Source organism: Sander lucioperca, chromosome 4, assembly GCF_008315115.2.
Source record: "Sander lucioperca isolate FBNREF2018 chromosome 4, SLUC_FBN_1.2, whole genome shotgun sequence".
Classification (NCBI taxonomy): Eukaryota; Metazoa; Chordata; class Actinopteri; order Perciformes; family Percidae; genus Sander; species Sander lucioperca.
The window spans coordinates 29,216,097-29,239,003 of NC_050176.1; the positions used below are offsets into that span (position 1 = coordinate 29,216,097).

At 38.8% G+C, this 22,907-nt stretch overlaps 1 long non-coding RNA gene across 1 annotated transcript; it reads left to right on the forward strand.

Annotated features, from left to right (window-relative positions):
- Nucleotides 1–9,988: 9,988 nt before the first annotated feature.
- On the forward strand, nt 9,989–16,025 carry LOC116057231. Its single transcript, XR_004106773.2, has 3 exons — nt 9,989–10,300; nt 15,684–15,856; nt 15,975–16,025. It is a non-coding gene; the product is annotated as an uncharacterized LOC116057231 (long non-coding RNA).
- The last annotated feature ends 6,882 nt before the right edge of the window (nt 16,026–22,907 follow it).

The following is a 22,907-nucleotide window of genomic DNA, read 5'->3' on the forward strand; positions in this document are numbered from 1 at the left end:
TAATGTCTAACTGTAATGTCTAACTGTAATGTTTGTAATGTCTATGTGTAATGTCTAACTGTAATGTCTTTAATGTCTAACTGTAATGTCTGTAATGTCTAACTGTAATGTCTTTAAGCTATTTTGTTGACAAATGTAAGCATATATACACCGCATAGTTTTTGGTGTATAATGTTCATAGTTTGAAACATCTGTCAGATGACTCGAGACATTTCCAGTGTTCTCTCAATGACATACCCAGTAAGCACACATACGTCGGCACGACGTATGCAATTGATCGCGGGTCATGAAGAAGAATAATGAAGCATCGTTTATTGAGCGTCTGGAGGTCTTATTATGATCGCAATCTATACATCGCAGCGACGTATTAACTATGTCGGTGAGATGTATTAAAAGTTCCTCAGTTGTTCGCGGGTCATAATGAAGCGTCGTTTATTGAGCGTCTGGACGTCTTATTATGATCGCAATCTATACATCGCAGCGACGTATTAACTATGTCGGAACGATGTATTAAAAGTTCCTCAGTTGTTCGCGGGTCATTTGAAAGCATCGTTTAATGAGCGTCTGGACATCTTTACTACACACACTGTTGATGTGATGGACAGTGAATCTGAATTCTGCCCAGCAACTTTTAATGTGTTAGTGTGCTATTTTCTATAATAATCTGAACTTGTGTAAATTATCTTTGAGTAGCCATATGTCTTCACGTAGTAGACAATGGCAAAATAAATCAGAATGTTTTTTTGGTGAAGTGTCCCTTTGAATCATTTTTAATCATGTTAATGAGGAGTAGGCCTATGTAATAATTTATATTTATATTCACAAACAGTAGCCTATTGAATTTAATTTTCAAACCCTTTACCCTATTTATATTAGAATGAAACAGACAAATAATTGTTAACGCTTTAAATTGTGTTCTATTGAAAGGATCTAGCTACATGCTAACGAGAGCTCGACTCGGCGGAAGCATAAATACTTCAGCGCGGAAGGATACATGAGTGAATCGACAGTGATCCAACTGTCAGTTTCAGTCAGTGTCGATCAAAGTCGGGAGGATGGCGCTTGGACATTTAGCAACGGAGGATTTAATCACGGGCTTACTTCGTTTTAGAATAAAGGTCACTGAAGAGGAGCGAAGTAAATTCAAAGGTAAATTATGTGCATTTTTAATCTGTGTTTGTGGTGTTAATATTCAAAGTTGGAAGTTAACGTTACCGTTAGCACTAGCCAAGTTCATACTCTGTCAACATTAGCTAGCTACACTCGACATTGATGATTGACATTATTAACGTTAACAGGTTAGTTAGTTAAAACATTAGCAGTATTATGTCCCATATTGCCATTCTACATGTTACGACATGGTACTTAGCTAGAGTTGACCATCGAGATAGCTAGCTAACATTAACGTTAGCTATAAAACTACTGCGTCAGAGGAGAAAAAAGCGTTTTTGCCGCCGAAAATTCTTTTCTTCTGACTTACGTTAACGTTAGCTATAAAACGTTAGCTGGACTGCGTCAGAGGAGAACGATAAAAAGCGTCTTTGCCGCCTAAAAGTCTTTTGTTCTTAAATATATGTTAATGGTAAAGCAAAGCCATTTGGGTGTAATGTGACTATCGGTAGCCAGTGAGGGTTTGAAATGATGATTTATTCTTTATTTTGTCGTCAAACTGTCTTAGAACATTTTCGTAAAACCATGTAATGTTAACGTTAATTAACCTACAAAGACTAACGTCAAGTTACAACACCAGTCACGTTAACGTTAACTGACAGAACCGACCAACGGTTAACCTCCCTTTCGAGTAGCTAGCTAAGCTTAACATTTAACGTTAGCTAGCTAGCTGCTGTTTTCAAAATAACCCGATTATTATCATTAATAAAAAAGTAAGAGATAGGCCTAACGTTATATTAATATGGTGTGTGAGTGTGTGAGAGAGAGAGAGAGAGAGAGACTTTTCCAGCGTCTCTAATGAGGTACGCCTAAATACTTTTTTTTTTTTTTTTTTTTTAAGATTATTTTTTTGGGCATTTTAGGCCTTCAATAGACAGGACAGCTGAAGACATGAAAGGAAATGACATGCAGCAAAGGGCCGCACGTCGGAGTCAAACCCAAAACCCACGGCCGCTGCGTCGAGGAGTAAACCTCTATATATATGGGCGCCCGCTCTACCAACTGAGCTATCTGGGCACCCTACTTTGTGTTTTTATATGGATGTTAGGTCCGGACCAAACGGAGGATGATAGAGAAGCGTGATTGCATAATGTGCTTTTTAAATGTGTAAAGTTACATTATGCTGTTACCACAGTGGTGGTTAACATTGCTGTTTTTCTTTTCTGTATTGTACGTTAGATAATGAAGTTGACGGAGAAGCAGTGGACTATGGATTGACTGAGAGGATGGTTTCATACCTCTTTGAAGGATCGTTTAAGAAGCAAGCCAAATTCAACCGATTTGTACAGCAGTGGAAAGAAACCATGACACTAACCGTTGAGCCTGTCCCGGTACATTCAGAGAAGGCTACAGTGGAATCAAGGTACCGGTAACAGTAATGTTATGTGATTGTTATAACATTAGGCCCAAGTAGAACCATGGAAAATAACTCTATAATCTCATAGACATATAAATAATATAAAATGTAAAGGTTACTACTGAAGAAGTTTTTATCTGGATCTGAATTCACCTGGCTCCGGTAGTTTATGTAGTGTAACATTATGCATTAGGGTGTACACACTGTAATGCATAATCTTGCACAGTCTTTGTAGTCCGAACGCAGGGGTAGAATGTAACTAAGTACATTTACTCCAGTACTGTACTTCAGTCTAAATGTTGAGGTACTTTACTTGAGTCTTTTCATTCCACTTTCTACTTTTTACTCCACTACATTTATCTGTTACAGCTTTAGTTACTTTAGTTACTCCACTACATTCATCTGTTACAGCTTTAGTTACTAGTTACTTTAGTTACTCCGCTACATTCATCTGTTACAGATTCATCTGTTACAGTTACTAGTTACTTTACACATTAAGATTACTGCTCACAGAACACATGTAGTTTATAAAATCTGATGTTTGATTCTAAAGTAAACTGAGATGATTAGTCCATTAAACACACAACTGGTTGGATCCTTTACACTTTCTAACATGTTTTAATGTTTAACTACATTATCCTGATAATACTTACAGACTTTTGCTTAAGTAACATTTACACTGCAGGACTTTGACAGTTTTAACAGTATTGTTACAGTATGGTTAATTTGCCATACATTTTAAGACTATTGTTTTATTGTAAGAGTCCATGCAGGGTTTGTCTACATGTTTTATTTCCTTATATTTGTGTTGGAGTTCATATTAAATTACTAAAGGCTCTCTTTGAAATTTAATTTTAAAATCCTATGATAATGTTGTGACATGTTTCCTGTTTGTTGTTTGTGCTGTGTTGCAGAATGAATATCTGCCGAAGATTTGAAGATGGCTTTAAGATCCTAGTACCCACAGTGCTTAGACTGACTCAAAGGAAATCTCCCCTTGCAGATCTGGCTTTGGAGGAAAGAGAGGCTGCCCTCACCGAAGATGTCCATGGTAAGTGACTCACTGATCAGCCGTGGTCACCCCTAGTGTTGTGGAGCCATTTAAGCTTAATTTCTTTTCTATTTGTCTTCAGACAAGATAAGGCCTAACCAACCAAAATACACTGTACATTCACCTAATACACTTTCTTTTATTTTTTTACTTATTTTTCAGGGATTGATTTCAGAGCTGCAATCCTGCTGTTGCCGATCCTGTTCAGGGAGAAAAATGACATTCTCATCATACTTGGAGAGGTGTGTAATTTGCGTATACTTATTTTTTGTTTACATTACTTCACGCAGAGACTGGGAGAATTATATGCATCCCTTGGATGTCTTATTTCATAATACAAAGTTTCTAGCTGTCAATACTGGGCCTTGGTGTGGACATGGGGGAACGCAAAGCTAAATATGGGGGGGAAAAAATGCATGCACAGTAAGAAAGATCTCTGATTTCACAAAAAATGTTGTAGTCTTTTGATAGGCCATTAAATGATGGTTAAGGTTTTTACTTACCGGAGACGTTTTTGTGGGTGTATATATATATATATATATATATTTATATTATATTATATTATATTTATTTATATATATATATATTTGAACAGTTGTTTTTTATGAATGTTTGTGGTAGATTTCTACAATTTAACTGAGTGAATACTACTTTATGATCTCTTGCAGGATCAGCCTGGTTGTAGTGCTATCCTATTGCATGCAGAGGGAGTTTGAAAGACAACCGTTTATCTCGCCCCTCGGATTGAGCCCTGTCAATGGAGAGTTCCCAGACCCAACATCTTGATGTGGTCTGGCCAAGCCTCCAGGAAGAGCGCCAAGTCTAAAAGCCACCATGGGCTTAGTGGATAACGGTGGTACTGCACCCCATGGCCCAGAAAGACTTTTCACATAGACTTTGCATGGCGAAAGAAATGTCTATATTTCAGCGGATAATTTGTTTCGGGGTATATCAACTTACCAGCCCGAACACTGAAAGGGTCCTTGGTTAAAACGTTATGTTTTTAACATTTTTAACATTCACTAGAAGCGAATCCAGAATTATTAAATTTTTTAAATATATATATTCCACTAAGTCTCTTATTCACTTGCTGTGCAGAAACCATTCTATACCATTTTACCTCTATAGAAAACTGAGAAGACTAGATAAAACAAAATAAATAGTATGATAATAATTCGAATCGAACGATTTTATTACAGCAGCAGTAATGAGGAACCCGGTCCTCCAGGCGCCGACGGAAGCGGAGGCCGAGAAGGCCATCAAAGAGTTTCTCCGGCTGGCACCTAATCGCCACCACCGCCGGCCAAGATAATTCTTTATTTTAATGTTTTAATATTTGTTAATGTTTTTTATGTTTATTGATTAATTATATAGTTCAAAATAAATGTTTGTTCAGCAAAAAGTGAGAAGTTTACTGGTCTTGTTTATACCAGCGATCCTACAGAGTGATTTAAGATGTTTTCAAGTAATTAGGTTAATAATTGTTTGTCATCTTCTAGACTATGATTTCTACAGATTAGACTGGTATTATTGGACTGTAGCTATAGTTTATTATAAAGTAGTAGTAGTTATAGCAGTAAAATGTTAATTAGGCCCCCTATCTAAAATATTCTCGGTGTACTAAGGTAAGTAATTTGTAATTTATTTTATCAACATTTAAAGAGTAAAGGTATGGTAGGATAACATATACGGTATATAGCGCCTGACATCTGCAGACTGTATAAATGATATCTGGTGGATGTAGAGCCTGACATCTGTACTATGTATAACAGGAAGCTGACCACATCTGTAAAATGTATAGCAGATGTTAGAACGATGTATATAAGCCTGCATCTCTACAATGTATTTCATACGTTAGAACGACGTATATAAGCCTACATCTCTACGATGTATTGCATACGTTAGAACGACGTATATAAGCCTACATCTCTACGATGTATTGCATACGTTAGAACGACGTATATAAGCCTACATCTCTACGATGTATTGCATACGTTAGAACGATGTATATTGCCTGCATCTCTACGACGTATGGCATACGTTAGAACGATGTATATTGCCTGCATCTCTACGACGTATGGCATATGTTAGAACGATGTATATTACCTGCATCTCTACGATGTATGGCATACGTTAGAACGATGTATATATGTATACGTCGCGGAGAGAGCGGCTATATGTCGCTGAAACGTAGCGCAGCGACGTCGCGGGGACGTCGTGCCAGTGAGCAAACTACCAAAATACTACGTATCCCCGATGTATTTTGATTACATCGCCAATATGTCGCTGCGACGTATGTGTGCTTACTGGGTATCTGTATTTCCGTTTGAGAACTATCTGCAAATTCTGAAGAAATTTGTGAGAAATGCCAAGAATCCCATCAGTCAAGTGGCAAAGAGACTTTTGGAACATGAGAGGGCAGAAAGCCACAGAAAGAAGATGGCAAACTAAAGTTGGCATTTTGTTTCAGTGAAGAAGAGAAATGGATGTTTCCTCTTGCACAATGAAGACTTTGCCTTTGTGAAAGAAAAACGTGATGATGGCAGTTTGTTGTGTGACATCATATCACAAAAAAGCCTGGAGAGCTTTTTTACTGTGCTGAACGATTAATTGCATTTGCGATAATATCGCGATATGTTAAAACGCGATTTCCTAATCGCAAAGGCTGCGATTTGGTCATATGACTCGCGAGAGCAAATCAGTCTGCACTCCGCAGAGAAAGCATCAACTAGCACGCTAACGCTACACTGTACCTTGAGCTGATTTCTGTCATTCAAACAACTCTGAGTTGTAGTTTAAAACTTTTACAGCCATTTTAATAAAATGAAGGGTTTTATTCTGGTTCGAGTCCATACGTGCAGTTAATGGATATAGACACGCAGAACTGAAGGCTCGGTTGGCAACTAGCTCTGATTAGCTGTTAGCTCCGGTTAGCGGTTAGCTCCGTTATAAAGATATGGAGTGGAGGAGCTGCCACTGAGAGGGGTAACAACCAGACTCTGATAAATGACGTTCGGGGAGCTTTCACAGCAGCGTGGCCGCGGTGTTTCAACGGTTTTATTAGTACAGTTAATCCCATGGCAAGAACACCAGCAACTAGCTAACGTAACGATAGCCTCTCTGAGCAAGTGCACACGGCAGCACGCAACTTCACGAGGGAGAGGGGGAGGGGCTGGAGGCAGCTCCTCTCTGTGCACTGTAAAAAATTACACTGTTGTGTGTGTGTGTGTGTGTGTGTGTGTGTATACTATATTTTTACGTTTTTAACTGTCTAGTGTGTAATTGTGTGTTGTTCATACTATAAAATGATTTATTGTTTGTCTTTGTTGAATAATACAGAAGACAAAGCTTAAAAAAAAATAATCGAATCGCAATCGCAATATTTGGGAAAAAAATCGCAATTAGATTATTTTCAAAAATCGTTCAGCCCTACTTGTGACTCCAAGCTTATTAACATTGTGTTCGTCCGAAACTTGGAGAGAATCCGGAAACATCGCAGGCTGCTTGAAGTTAAAGAAATTAACCGTAAAGTGGCTTGTCTTCCCTATCAAACTGGATATGTGCTTCTGCCTTTATTGCACAGCATGGAGCGAAAAGACTAAAAAAGGGTAATTATTAATTAGTCTGTTGTAGTAATACTACAGTGAGTTCACTATAGTTTTTTCAAGAACTTCATTGTGAAATATTAAATATTAGCTCTCCCTGTGTTTAATAACTTAGGGTGTTATACAGCTTAATGGCTTTGTTTCCCAAAACTCAACATTGTTGTTTTTATCTTACTTCATTAAGGTTTTTAGGGCCACAGTAAAAAATGTATGGGCATATTATTTAAGCATACTATTCAACCATGTTTCCTCTGTAACTTTGTGCTGTGGTGCATTGGGTTTCCCCCCTTGTTCCTCTTTGGGACTAGGTTAGGGCAGTGGTTCTGAAAGTGGGGTCCGGGGACCCCCAGGGGTCCTTGAGGGTCTTCCAGGGGGGTCCCAGCAAAAAGGGTCATTTATTTTCATTATAAGTCCATCCATAAGTGACATAGTGACCAAACAAATGACTATTTTGGCCATGGATTTCACACACTTTCTGGAATAAAACATCCAAAAGCCAAAATCCTACCAAGTGAGCAATGCTGGGACAAAATCTTATCAAATGGGGGTCCGTGGTCTAATTTGTGTCAGTTTAGGGCTCCTTGACAAGAAAAAGTTTGAGAACCACTGGGTTTAGGGCAGGGGGAGGGTACGCGTATACAATTTAAATGGTTTGATTATAAAATTACTAGTGTATTTGCTTTGCTGGGAAGCAGGAGCCTATATATCACAGGTTGGTTAATTTTAGTGACCACATGACCTTTACTCCAGTGCCTATAATGGCCCTTTATGGCATCTGCATCAGACATATAGTGCTTGTTAGTACATACACACTAGTGAAATTGTGATGTAATGTTGTTGCCATATGTTTTAACCTATTGTTACAGCCTATTGTTTGTATATATGTTTTTGCCAGTGTTTCCACTGTGCTTAAACAAACTTTGATTGCTGGCTAGTTTTATATATTTATATTTTAAATGTAAAGTTACTGTTTTGATTTTATGGCATGTGCCTGGATATTATAATGATGTGCCACAGATGAGCATGTTCATGAGAAACTGTAATGGAAATATTTTTTTCCCTCAGTAATAGTACTTTTATGAATTTGATGCATTTAAAGCATCCACCACTGAGTAGTTAATGTATGATGAAACATATAGTTAATTTGTAATTGTCTCTATATTATTTGTATTAATTTATGTTTTTTTAAGTTAATGTTTTAATTTATTTCAATATGCTTTGTTTCAGGATGGCTTGGGTTAGGGCAGTGTGGCAAGAAAGGAAAAGGCAAGAAGAAGGGACGGTGCCAGACAGCTGGGTAGACACAGAGAACATGTTACTGTTCTGGCCAAATATTGCAAATGCAACAAGACATTTGAAGGAATGCCGCAAACCATCTGAGGGTTGGAGAAAGTTTCCTCTTCTGAAAGAGAAGATGAGATCTGGTGGGTACACTTACATGTCACATCTATTATGTGCCTTTTGTCATATGGAAGTAACTTTTTGCTTTGCCTGCGTTAATTGTTATTTATGATTTGTAGATGACTTTAAAGAATGTGATAACTGTTACTTCACGAGTAGTACAGAAACTGAAGAAGGGGCACTGGAAGCAAAAAGAAGAAAAAAGAAAAAATAAGACATTTGAAGATTGTGTGACAGGTATTCTTTTAACTTTTAATTATTTTAACTATTCTTTTGTACTTTGTCATTCACTGTTATACTCAGGTATTCATTTATTAATCAACCAATTCTTACCTCTTTTAAAGTAGTTATTCATGCATATCTTACAGATGTATCGCAATAGGCTGCTGGTAATGGATTTTCATGAACTCTTCCCTTGTTGCCCTGTTGACAGTGCAACACTTTCAAAAGTAACATATCCATTCAGCATGAATTTGTTTGAAGTGCACTATGCTATCAAGAGTAAGCAATGTCAATTTTGGTGTCACCATAACAACAAGGCCACAATAAGGAACTAATGCCAGTTTGATATCTTGAAGTGAATTGGGTATATTGATATTACATTTGATAAGCATTCACAGTCCTCTACTATTAAACTTGTAAAGTTTGGTCATTGGATTACCATGCTGTTGCAGAGTGAAGTTCTGTAACTGACTTTGATTATCTAAATATGCCTAGACCGGCAACTTCATAGGCCACTTCATCTGTAGTAGTGTAATAATAATAATAATTCATTACATTGATATAGCGCTTTTTCTGGGACCTCAAAGCGCTTTACATGGAAGGGGGAATCTCCTCAACCACCACCAATGTGCAGCCTCCACCTGGATGATGCGACGGCAGCCATATTGCGCCAGAACGCCCACCACACACCAGCTTACTGGTGGAGAGGAGACAGTGATGAAGCCAATTAGTATACATATATGGTGATGATTAGGAGGCCATGATGGACAAGGGGCAAATTTGGCCAGGATGCCGGGGTTACACCCTTACTCTTTATCGAAGGACATCCTGGGGTTTTTAATGACCACAGAGAGTCAAGACCTCGGTTTAACGTCTCATCCGAAGTACGGTGCTTTTTGACAGTATAGTGTCCCCGTCACTATATTGGGGCGTTAGGACCCACGCAGACCACAGTGCGAGCACCCCCTTCTGGCCTCACTAACACCTCTTCCAGCAGCAACCTGGTTATCCCAGGAGGTCTCCCATCCAGGTACTTACCAGGCTCAGCCCTGCTTAGCTTCAGTGGGCAACCAGTCTTGGGCAATAGGGTGAAATGGCTGCTGGCATGTAAACTTTGATAAATATTTAACGACTGTTAAAGACGTCTGTTATCTTTTTTTTTCTCTCTCATTCACTTTTCGACTTTTCCTTTCCCTGCTTCGTCCAACGTACTTCCTGGTAGAAGAGTGATGGTAGAAGAGGATGGGAACGTAGCAATATAAAGGATGCATGCATAATTGTACACACTTACGTCTCTTCTATCACAACTGCCTTCCTTTCATGCACTGCACCAGCTGAGCACAATCACTGAAAACTGCACCTTTTTTATTTCTTTCTGGAGCAGAATTATTTTTTTGTTAATTTGTCTTGAACTAGATGATAGTGGTCACAGTGAGGTAGAATTTGATTAAGAAGACCTCCAAGGAAATTGTCGACATCTCAACAGTGATGAAGGTTAGTTCTTTGTTTTCTCCCCTGTAATGGGGAGACTACTTGTCATGAGGATATAAAAACAGCAACAAAAAAAAGTGACAAATTATCTACAGAATGTCAATTCCATTCAATTCAGATTGCTTAATTGGCATGAAAGGTTCAAGAACAATGTTGCCAAAGCATCAAAATACAATTTGTCCAAATGTTTTGACAGCACACAATAACAGTACAGTGTTTCCCCGAGTAGATTATTCAGTAGATGTACCTATATGCGTGACACACACCTGGGACCCACTCACACTAGCTGTCTCTTGATGTAAGTTAAAACGTTCAACATTACTCAGAAAGACAGATGAGCTGTATGAAAATCTTACAACTGTGTTTTCCTCTGCTGCTGTTGCTGGAGTCGCTGCTGTGTTGGCTGCAGTGGTCTGTGTGACGAGAGGGCTCTGTGAGCGAGCTTTCCCCGCCGCGACTTTCAAGCACATTTTTGTTCCACCGTCACTTTTCGTAAAACTGTCAATATTCGAATCTACACAGATGATTTCTCACCTCAAAACTTCTCAGAAGTTGATTTAGTGATGAAATAACATATGAAAATTGTAAAATATAAAACTTTCTGTTGCTGACCTCTGTCCAGCGCGCGCAATGATGATGCAGTGAATAGTGACGATTCTCTCTGACCAATCAGCAGTCACATTTACTGCCAGAATATTTCCTTCCGCTCGGGTTCACCGTCACTTTCTGCCGCTCGGACAATCAAACACTCGCTACGCACCTCCCGATTCCTTACAGGAGTTACGCTGCTCTTATAACAGCACCAGTCACTTGGATGTTTTGTATAGAACGAGGAGAGGAAGCTAGCAAAGCGTTGAGTGTTGCCGTGCTCGCACAGTGTGCAAGTGAAAACATTTGTAGCACATAGTGCAATGATCGTAGGAAATTTTAGTAGCAGTGGTCATGATTCAGCAGCGGCGCACCGCCGCTCCTGAATGCATATAAGGGAAGCACTGCCTATACTGTACATATACTGCCAGATTGACAATTTACTGCTAACATATGCCAATGTAGAAGTCCTTAGAAAAATGAGTGAGGCTAAGTGCTGCAGCTGAATGGACAAAAGGGAAACACTGCAGTAATATGAACATTAACACAACATTATGATATATATACACACACACACACACACACACACACACACACACACACATTGTGTGTTAATGCATGCTTGTGCTGTGTGTGTCTAGGTCATGTATTGTCTTTGCTTTAAAAGAGGATTACATTACATCAATTAAGGAATAATATTTTTTTTTAACAGAGCTAGAACTTCCTGCTGCTCCAAGGAAGCTGGAACATGTTCAAGAGCGAGAGTCTCCAGTAAGGTCCGAATATGCAAGCTCGCCATCATCGTCTACGTCATCCAGGCGATCAAGCTCTGGCTCTACAGTCATTCCACCATCAATTTTATCCAGGCGATCAAGCTCTGGCTCTACAGTCATTCCGCTCATTCAGGGAAAGCAGATTTCAAGGGCAAAATGCAAAGGTTCTTCAGGTCCTTATTTAGTCTTAAATTCACTTTTATAAATATTTGACCTTAAAGTGATAGTTTGGGTTCATACCCATATATCTATACAAATGTAATAGATCCACCAAGTCTGAGCCATCAGCTCCTTCTCTTATATGAGAGCTTCCCAGTGGGTGTGCTCCTCCAAAATAAATTAAGTGGATTTGGACTAGCAAACAACACAAGAGCTTAACAATGAATCCTAAAGTAATGTGTGGTGTTGTGCAACCTTCAAAACATTTTTTCAGCTTTGGGTTGTTTCTTTAAGTTGTTGTTGGCAGGTTTATATTCACTTAATTTAGTAGAAGAACACTGCCACTTGTTCTTGCCACAGGGGCTGATGGGTCACACTTGGAGGATTAATTAAACTCGTACTTAACTGCAATGATAATTTGTATTGGAAAGATTTGTCCTAAAATCTGTCCTAAATTTAGTTTGAGCATTTGTCGTGACCAGGGGTGCTTCTCAATATCCCTCCTTGTCTCCTCGCTCCTCCGTCCTCCATCCTATGACCCGGAAACCAATCGAGCTCAGCCATCTTGAAGGACATCTTAATACTCTAATTGCACCACGAGGAGGCGAGGAGTGAGGAGCTTCCTGAGGAGTCATGAGCGAGGATACACGGGTGTATCCTATGCGGAAGTGTTTCATCGACTAAACGTGACGCACATATCAATTCTGACACTCGAGTAATCAAGTATTCCAATGTATAAAAAAAAGCTTTCATTCGATTCCTCCGTCCTCCTTTTCTTTCCTTGCAGCCTTCCCTCGCATCCTACAGTGGGTGGAGCTGAGACGCGAGGAAAGGAAACGAGGATGCACAAATAAGAATTGAGAAGCACCCCTTTACTCTTACTCTTCTTGTAGTGCTCCAGCAAATTCAGGAGCCCACATCAGAAACGCAGACCAGATCACCATCTCATAGAAGCCTGTCGCACCAAGAAGAACAACGTAGAAGATCAATAACCCCTGTTCAGCAATCTACTCAAGGGACCAGCTCCAGACAACAAACTCCATCAACACAGGGAAAACGCTGCCCATACCCAATGCCAGAAGAAAGTAAGTATATATTATATAAAAACAAATACACAGGGAATTTTAAAAGTAACAGCAGAACAGAACCAGAGGCTTTCTGTTATGTGGCTTCACTAACCCTTACACCAGCAATCATAAGTGGTCACACAAAGGTGGGGGTCAACTCGGTAGTCAACCCAGGTTTGTCTAATCTAGCAATGAGCACATGCACATTAAAGATGAGGTGTTTCCTGATTTGACCAGTCTCAAACAAGTCTGCTGGCAGCAGAGCGGCTTATTTTACTAACGAAGAGTAAACTATAATATCACAGAAATATGAAGAATTTCAACACATAATCCAGTCAAAAGGCTACACAGTTGCAGTTGCCAAATACAGGAAGGACAGTTAGCAAAAAATCACAGACTGTGTGGTAATGGCTTGCATTTATAGAACACTTTTATCCAAAGCCCTGTCCAAAGACATGCAGGCTAGGTTAATTGTTGATTCTAAAATTGACCTTAGTTGTGAATGTGAGTGGTTGTCATGTCAACTGGGATTGGCTCAATCCGTGTAGCATAAGTTACCATGGTGACGTACCCCTGTAAGAAATGAACCACCTTTGTAGGACTGAAAACCCAGGGTTAACCCTGAAGTTATCTTGTTAACCCCAAATCCTGCGTAGTACAGGCCCCAGGTGAAGTAATATTTTATTTAAATTGAAAAAAACTACACTCGTTACTGTATGTTGTGCAATAAAAAAAACAAGTAAAAGGCCAGTAAGAGTATTTTATCAAACTGACAAAGTGTAGAAAGCTATATTTTCAGCTATTTTGCCTGCAGTCTCGTATCCACCACTGGTATGTTTTACACAACCACAGTGCACTGGTTAGTTTAGCAGCTTATTTTAACAAACAAGCTAAAACGAAAGCTGTCTTTATGTAGTCTGTTTTACTTGGTTTGACGCTTATCTAAACTTCTCTGCTGGCTGAGATTAACCAGCCCCAGTGGAGGACAGGAGGAAGGACTGATATAGACTGATGTCTAGGGGTGAGAGAAATAATCGATTCTTAGATGCATCGCTATGCGGACGTGAATCGATTAACAAATGTCAAAAAATCGATTATTTAAATGTTATTGATAATGTCATGTTGACGGAAGGCGGAACTGGCGGAAGTGCAAGCTTAGCAGCTCCCTGTGTATCCTGTGTGTGAGGCCGAGTGAGTGAGAGAGAGCGAGCGGCAGAACGTGACAGTGAAAGCTAGCGGAGAAAAATATTAGCAGTAAGTTTTGTCTGGTAGTAAACGTGCAGCGTACTCCATCCCCACAGAGATCTGAAATGCTCCCTGTCTGGACACTTTCAAAAAATCTACTAAAAACCCAGCTCTTTACCAAGGCATTCAATCCTGAATTACTTTTTGTTGTTCTGTCACTGTGACTATGTGTAAAGCGTCCTTGGGTCCTGTGAAAGGCGCTAAAAATATTTATTTATTTATGTTACGTTAGCAAAATTAGTACAAAGTAACATTAATTATCAGCTGTATGTCATTACTAACTAACCTACTAGTCAAGTGTTGAGGACATCAGGTACAAGCTTAGACTAAACTGGTGTACAGCTCTGTCCTGTACACATACTGTACGTTACATCCTGATAATTATATTTCAGTGTTCAGAGGAGTCTGACAACTGGTTGTTAATGAAATGAAGGACCATGGAGCTGAGGTTAATAAAGTAAATTAGGGATAGAAACTAGTCCTTTTAAGCTAATTAGGAGATGTTTCTTTTGGATTTTAATGCGTAAATGAAATGCTTAGTAATTATCCAGGGATCCTGTATAGAAAAAATTATGCATTGATAATCGTTTTATAATCGAATCGCAGCCCTCTGAATCGTAATCGAATCGTGAGGTGCCCAGAGATTCACACCCCTACTGATGTCTGAGTTGTTTATTCTTTCTAAACTTCACTTAGTATTTTGATGTCAGCAATATGATTTATTCTTTAATTATTATATAGTTTATATAGTGAGGTTGCTGATGTAAACATCGCTCTTGCTTCTCTAGAAACAATATTTAGTTATATTTAAAATCTAAATAATTCTAATCCTGTACTGAATGCTTTTATTTTAAAATATATTAAAAATAATCAATTCTTAGTAATATAAAAGAATCAATAACAGCATTGATAAAGAACCAAACCAATAAGGATTATTGATAAGAGTAGTTGTAGTATAGATAAAATCGTAATGATTCCTATTGCTAGTAATTACATTATTTAAATACAATAATTAAATAATTTCCCCCTGGGATTATTAAAGTATTTTCTGATTCTGATTCTGATTTACTCTTCCCCAATACACACAGCCAGACAGATGTCAGCTATGTGGGGCAGCAAGGCATCTGTTAGCAGGCTAATGTGGTGAAAGCCCAGACTTGTTCGCTCATTGTGGAATATCATAATCATAGTACACTTTGGCTGGGTGAAATAGATTGTAAATAAAATCTCAATATTTATAGGCTATATATTATAAATGATTTATATCTCAATATAGCATATATTAATATAGGCGTCAGTTATTGGCTGTCTATGGAATCAAATAGCAGCTGTATTATCCCATTAACATCAAGGAATTGTGCTGAAATAAGGGGATTTGCCTTTTTTTGAGCTTTATGCAAGTCAAGTTCTTAGACAAAACCCCTATTTGGATTAAAAAACAATAACCTCTCAAACAAAACATAAGGACAATAGATTATGACAGTTATCAGTAGTAGGTTGTGCCTTGACATACCATATTTCTAATTATGGTAATTATTTGTTTCACTGCATTAGAATTTCAGAGAAAAGTGATGGAAATGCTAGTGGAAATGCGTGAGGATATCCGCTCATTGAAGAAACGGGATGCAGAAAAGTACGAAGCAACTAAAATTCAACAAGCGTCAACTGTTGAGGCTCTAAACCTCCTTGATAGATCCCTCAACTCCCTGGAGGAAAAACAGAAGCTGGTAAGGTCAACTGTAGTCATACCAACATAATTATGCATATTTTTCTTTCGTGTAATGTGTCACTGTTTACTTCTTTTTCTTTTGTTGGTAAAACTGAATATTGTTCCTCTAATTTCAGATTAATGCCTTGTCCAGGGTGGGAGGAGTCCACTTGAAAGACAATGTTAAAGGGTCATGGAGAAGTAAGTTTTATATCTCAGTGTCATTAGATGTCAGTTACTGTTAGCATCGATAGAATAGAGTAGAATTAATATTGTATAGGGGACTCGACTGTTGCCACTGGGCCAACTGGCAGCCTTCTTTAGGGATCTGCAAGTCACAGGGTTCAGTTCATACCCGGTTTAGAAGTCACAATTGGGTATGAGTTTCGTACATAATAAAAAATGTTAAAAGTTTAATTATGTCAAAGATGAAATGAACAAAATGAATGTTTTGCACCAGATTTCCTGACATTAACAGCCATGTGTGGTGAGTTAAACATCAATTTAGAGTACAAATGTATTATATACAGGGTTTGTACGGTCATGAAAAACCCAAGAGGGTCCAACTGCAGACCTCCACTGTCAGGCTGGTCAGGACAGGAAATAACCATGAATAAACTGTTTTTACGTCCCACACAGGACGTAACGTGATGCATTCTCGGTTGTTTTGCTACTCTACACATTGCGAGAACGGTAGGTAGCATTATCCAAAACATTGAGTAAAGTCTGAATGCATTGCTCTTGGTATGTGTTCGCCGTCAATATAGCTACCGCAGTCAATATTGTCCATCTAAATCACACAAATTACAGAATGTTACATGTGTGTAAGTTAGGTTATTTGTCTTCTACATAGGCAATGTTAGGCTACGCCAATGGTGGCTAGAGTTAGCTCCTGAAGTAGTATGGTAGGATTAGCTTTTTTTTTCTTTGGATAACATACTCATAGACTGTATGAAGCTACTGTGTGTTCAGCTTTATTAAACTTTTTTTGTAAAGCATTTAGCAAGGGCATAGGTTTGCATTTGTCTTAATATGTTGACTATGATGCTCAGGTTAGTTATATGTCCAAAAGAAGATAAATACAGTTCTATATCGTTTAGACCGTTCGGTGTAGCTTTTTCACACTTAAACAGTGTGCAAAGACTTTGATTGCTGTATGAATCTATCTTAGTTGAATTGAAGTTTATGAAGCGTTACTACGACAGTGTTTTCCTCATCCCTCTCCTGGAGAAAGTTACCCCCCTGTCCTGCATGATTTAATCTCTCCCTGCTTCAACACAGCTGATTGAAGCAGCTTCAGGATTCATAACGAGTTGATAGATTTCTCCCTGCTCCAAAACAGCTGATGCAAACTAACACACAGGGTTATATAGTTTACATTATCCACAGAAAGTACTCCGATCTTCGGGGGCTCACCACAGCCACTGTTGGCATATTCTAATTGTGTGATTTAGATTGATAGTGGTAGATATTTTGATGGACTATGCCAAGACCCATGCATTCAGACTTTTTTTAAAATGTTTTGCATAATGCAAATCAGTCACTGCTGCCAACTCCTTTTCTAACTGTGTATCTGTGTGTATACAGTAAATAAAGTCAGCTCTCCGTTGGCTCCGTTCTGCCTGGTCCTCTCCAAACACGCTCTGAAGCCGTCTGTGACATCCGGACAATTTCACGCTGATAGGCTTTGGCAACATAATGTCATACGAAATTCGGGCGACCCAGCAAATGTTGCAACAAATGCATTTTCCCACACCACCGGAGTGATTTGCATCTTTGCATTGACTTTGTGTGTAATCAAGACACGTGAAACACTGGATCGCTTTCACTGTGAACCCACCTTATGCTTGCTGTTCAGGAGTGGCCTAAATGCAGTAGAAGGCTGTAAGATTATATATAAATAAACTACTATAAGGTGATATCCAATCTTGTTTTGTGTTATAGACTACAGGCTTTAGAGCTAAGAGGTATTTTGTGCAATTTATATATCTACATGTTATATATAGATATAACATTTGTTTTTGACAAGAATTTTCAAAGTTCAACCAGTGAATTATTTGTAACTTTCAATATTTTTTCTTTTGTATCCACATGTTGATGACAAATGAGGTATGGCAAAGTTCATATGAGGGCGGGAAGGGCAAGCTTGCCTTCACGAAGCTCCGGCTCTTCACTGTTGTTACAGGTAAAAGCATATATCCTCAGTGTTTTCTAGTGTCTATTTGGGGTTTAGTGAAAACCAGTACCACAGTTGCCACCTATTAACACCTGGCCACTACCTGCAAGATGTCTAACCTTAGTATGACATCATCCCAGTTTCTCATATGTAGACTTTTCATTTACAATAAAAACAAGCTCTGTAAAAGTTTATGTCATGCCAACACAATCCAAACTAACTCTTAATGTTGGAATTTGACGTTAACACGATTTTCATTTCCAACAACAATCCAATGTCTGTTCTATGTTTGAGGTTGATGTCAATCCAACGTTGGGTTTGACGTCACACGATTTTTAGTCCCAACTAAAATCTAACATCTGTCCAACGTGGAGGATGATGTCAATCCAAACGTTGGGTTTGACCTCGACAACATTTTCATTTCCGACTAAAACCCGACAATACGATTTTTAGTCCCAACTAAATCTAACGTCCATCTAATATTGGAGGTTGATGTCATCCAACGTTGGGTTTTGATGTTAACACGATTTTAATTTCCACCACAATCCAACGTCCATCTAACATGAATTGATGTCATCCAACGTTGGGTTTTGACGTTAACATGATTTTCGTTTCCAACTAAATCTATCGTCTGTCTAACGTTGTAGGTTGATGTCATCTAACGTGGTGTTTTGACGTCAACCCGCTTTTCATTTCCAACTAAAATCTATCGTCTGTCTAACGTTGTAGTTGATGTCAATCCAACGTTGGGTTTTGACGTCAACCCGATTTTCATATCCAACTAAATCAAACATCTGTCCAACGTTGGAGTCCACGTTGAATGATGTTGAACTGACGTCCGGTGCCTGCTGGGATACTAAGACTTTTTAGGATTTTTTGACATAACCGTACTATACTATGAATTTTTTCAACATACTATACTATGGCATACAATAGTATGCTAGCTCAGTCTGTTAGAAGACAGGTTGGGGAGTCTTAGGTTGGGGGAATTATTTTTTTAGTCAAATGTCCCAAGGAAAGTCACACTATACTATGACTTTTTAGACATACTATTCTATTACTTTTATCACTGTTTGACTTACTTTGACTATTTGTCACTTTTTTCGACCTTTTATACTATGAATTTTGTTTTGATTTTTTCAACATACTACTATGACATTTTATCACTTGTCGACATACTATACTATGGCTTTTTATCACTTTTTTAGACATACTACACTATGACTTTTTGTATCACTTTTCGAATACTATGAATGTTTTAACACTTTTTTAGACATAATACTACATCGACATACTATTCTATGACTTTTTCATTACTTTTTTGACATACTTCCATGCTTTATTATCAGAGTAGTGATTTACAGTATTGTTGTACTTTCAAGGGTCGTCACCATGTATTAAAATAAAAACCAAGTTCTGTTGTATAGCCTACAGCCTGAAACTTACAATTTAGTTTGTGAAATTCTAGTCCACCAGAACCCATGACTATATTGTCAGCTTTGTGGCTTAGCTGCAGCTTCATTTGACAACCGGTTTTATATCATAGACAGTAAAGAGGCTATATCTATAGGTGTACCATGAAAGCGCCCCCCAACATCTCTTAATATATACAGTCTATGGTAGGAGCAAAACTGCGATCAGTCAGCAGCTTTGACGAAGTGCTTGTACTACTTGGTTGCTATAGACGGACCGACGCAGCTGTCTCGACCGAAATTGCTATCTTTAGTGTAGCTAGCTAGCTAAGTGTTTACAAAGGACTAAAGAAATTGTTTGAGTAGTTCTTTCCAGTCTTTTTAAGTCATATCCTTCTTTTCACACGTTTCGTTCATGTAGAGTCACTTCTTACCCTTCTGCTTCTGACATTAATGTTAGCCACCTACTAGCAGCTAACGTTAGCTAAGCGCACTACGTAACTCTATTTAGCTAATGTTAACACATTTAGCTTAACTTACATTGTGCTATTCAGTGAGTTTGGTTTGAAAAGGCAATATAATACATCCATGTTTTACCATAGACTGTAATAAAGAGTTTTTGAACGAAGTCAAGAATTGAATTGATATTTTTTGTTCAGTTGAAATTATTTTTATTTGACATATATACATCCATATCGTTTAATTATATGTTAGCTGTGACTCAGATAACCCCATTCCCATTTAATCATATAACAGCTGCTGTTAATTGTCGACCGCCCTAGGAGTTGTCATCCAATGCCTATGGAACATCTCCAGGTTTTGTCATGCATCCATACACAGCCTGTCTCCTGTTTAGTGATGTGTTCCAGTTCACAATTAATCTGGCTGTAGCTTTCAAGTACAGAGATAACCCTAAGTATAAGCCCCAGAGATTGCTGATCATGTCTTTGATGTTGCAGATGGAGACCTCACGGCGTAGAATGGCAGAGGACTGTGGAACAACCAGAGCCACCCAGTACAGCAAGGAGACCCAGATCTGCTGAGATGTGAGATGATGCACTTGTTGATATTCTAGTGTGGAGTTTTAGTGTCCTGGGAAACCACACACACACACACACCCCTACATCATTGTGTAGGCTTGTGCTTTGACTTGTAATCATTCTCTCTCCTGGTGCTCAGTATGATGCGATCAAACTCACCACCTCCAAGAAACAGATCACACGAATGCCTCAAGAGTAAGTAGGAGACCTTTGGATGAGAGGTTGGGAATGCAATCCAATGATAATGTGTGTGATAGTACTAACCCCACATCGATAAGTCATATATATTTTATATATTGTGTAGTGTTTGCCACATATCATTGCAAAACTCATGACATATTGTAAACAAATCGATTATATCATATCGGACTCAGATAGTAATAATATGATATAGGAGCTCTTATGTTTTGAAACATTAGCATTACTGTACTACATTTTGTAATAATACATTTTATTTATATAGCGCTTTACATGACAGACACTTTACAGTAAAACCGCACATTAGCCTATTAAAAAGATGAATCTAAAACCACACATATTAAAAACTTAACTTTCCCCCAGATGAGCTGCTTTAACACTGACCTCTGAGTCCACATCATCAGCTTCTGCCCCTCAGACCTAAACCTGTAAATCTGTCCAGTACACGGCTGCCAGGCACTCCTCATAGACGCAGCGCTGATCTTGTCGCTCTGAACAGCTACGTCAGAGAAAGTTCCATCCTGGTCGTAGTATGTTTGTTGAAGTGACGCTGTTTAGTAATGCTGTATCCATGGGTGTTGACAGGCCATATTGCACACGATTGCTGTGGTCATTCCTCACTAAAGTTTGGTGACTTTATATTGGTTTATTTGTCTGCAGTCCTGAGAAGACTTAGTATCCTTGTGTTTGTCACACTCATTTTTCTATTTTCTCGCGTATTTACCCTAGGAGACTCAGAGAAGAGAAGAGGAGGCTTCAGAATATAGTGGCAACGGGAAAGAAGAGCCACAGTTCGCGAGCATATCCAATGTTCATGCATGTCGGAAAAACCTAGAATGTCAGAGCAGAACGACTGTATCAGAAGGTGGGGCTGTGTGCACAGAACCATAGATGTAAAGAGTTACCGAGAGGAACTGTTCCCATTACACCCTGAACAGAAACACACATATGTGATTAAGTCGATGCAGTCATGAGCGTCTGTTTCAGTTCAGTCCATTTCAGCCTGACTAGTCTGTTTTGTGACTACATATATCAAGTGGCCCTTAAATAGCCTGTATCTATATTAGTTGGTTGTCTTCTTTGTGTAGTTCTGGATGAGATAGAGGAGGCGAAGACCGTTTGCTGGCAGATAGGACCTCTCTGGGTCTGGAGAAGCAGTACAGCACACTCACGCACTGAGATATCCCAGGTACACAGGGACTGGCTTACATATTGCTGCACGTCTAAGTCTGTCATTATGCTGTCCTGGTTTTAAAAAATCTTTTGGTAACACAGTGTGTTTTAACTTACCGTATTGATTTATTGTTTAGTGTGATGTTCTTTCAAACATATAGGTATAGATACTGATACCGATCAATAGCACGCAAATAATCCTTAAAATAGCATACTGCCAGTCTGTATTCAGGCGTATAGGTTCAGATATCTGAACCTCCATTGCCCTACAACCTGTGCTGTGTCACGACTCCAATAACAGAGGATTCGAGAACTGCAGTGTTGGACAAGGCCCGCAGTCCCAACAAGGATGAAATGACATCTGAGAGGAAGGGGAGACTATCAGACAGATGACAGAAATGATGGCTTTGGAAAGAGACCGAGAGAGAAGACTCACTGCCACTGCGGAGCACTTGGAAAGACTTGGAAATCAGGTGCAGCAATATAACCTCAATTCAGATTATGAATGGGTTGAGTTTAAGTGTGACATGATGAATTTGGTAGTATGTCTGCAAGAGGTTCAGCTACCCGCAACACAGCAGTGAAGACACACACTGTGACATCAGGCTGTGAAAGCATTAAACTTACAAGAACATGAACTTCTTGCATTGAGTTATATCCTCTCCTTCCAGTGTCAGTGTTTTTTCTTATATCCTGCTGCTGTTTTAGGACAATGTATAGCTGACAGATGTGGTGCTACAGAGCCCTTGGTTCCAGCTGGACAGAGACAGGCACATAGCAGAACAGAGATTACCATTTAAAATGGAGGACAAATAGACCATCTAACTGACGGAACAGGAACAGAATGAGTAACATACTGACATTTACTGTACATAAGCTCAAATGACGCTCATCCCACATGCATTAATAAATGGCACTCGTACAAACATTAACACATTATTTTCCTATCCACTTTTAAGGCAAAGCATAGAAACATACAGAAAGGCATAGTAAAATAAATTAATGATTGCATATTGAGGTTTTCCCCAATGGTTAAAACAGTTATAAGCGGTGCTTCGCTACATTTGTCAA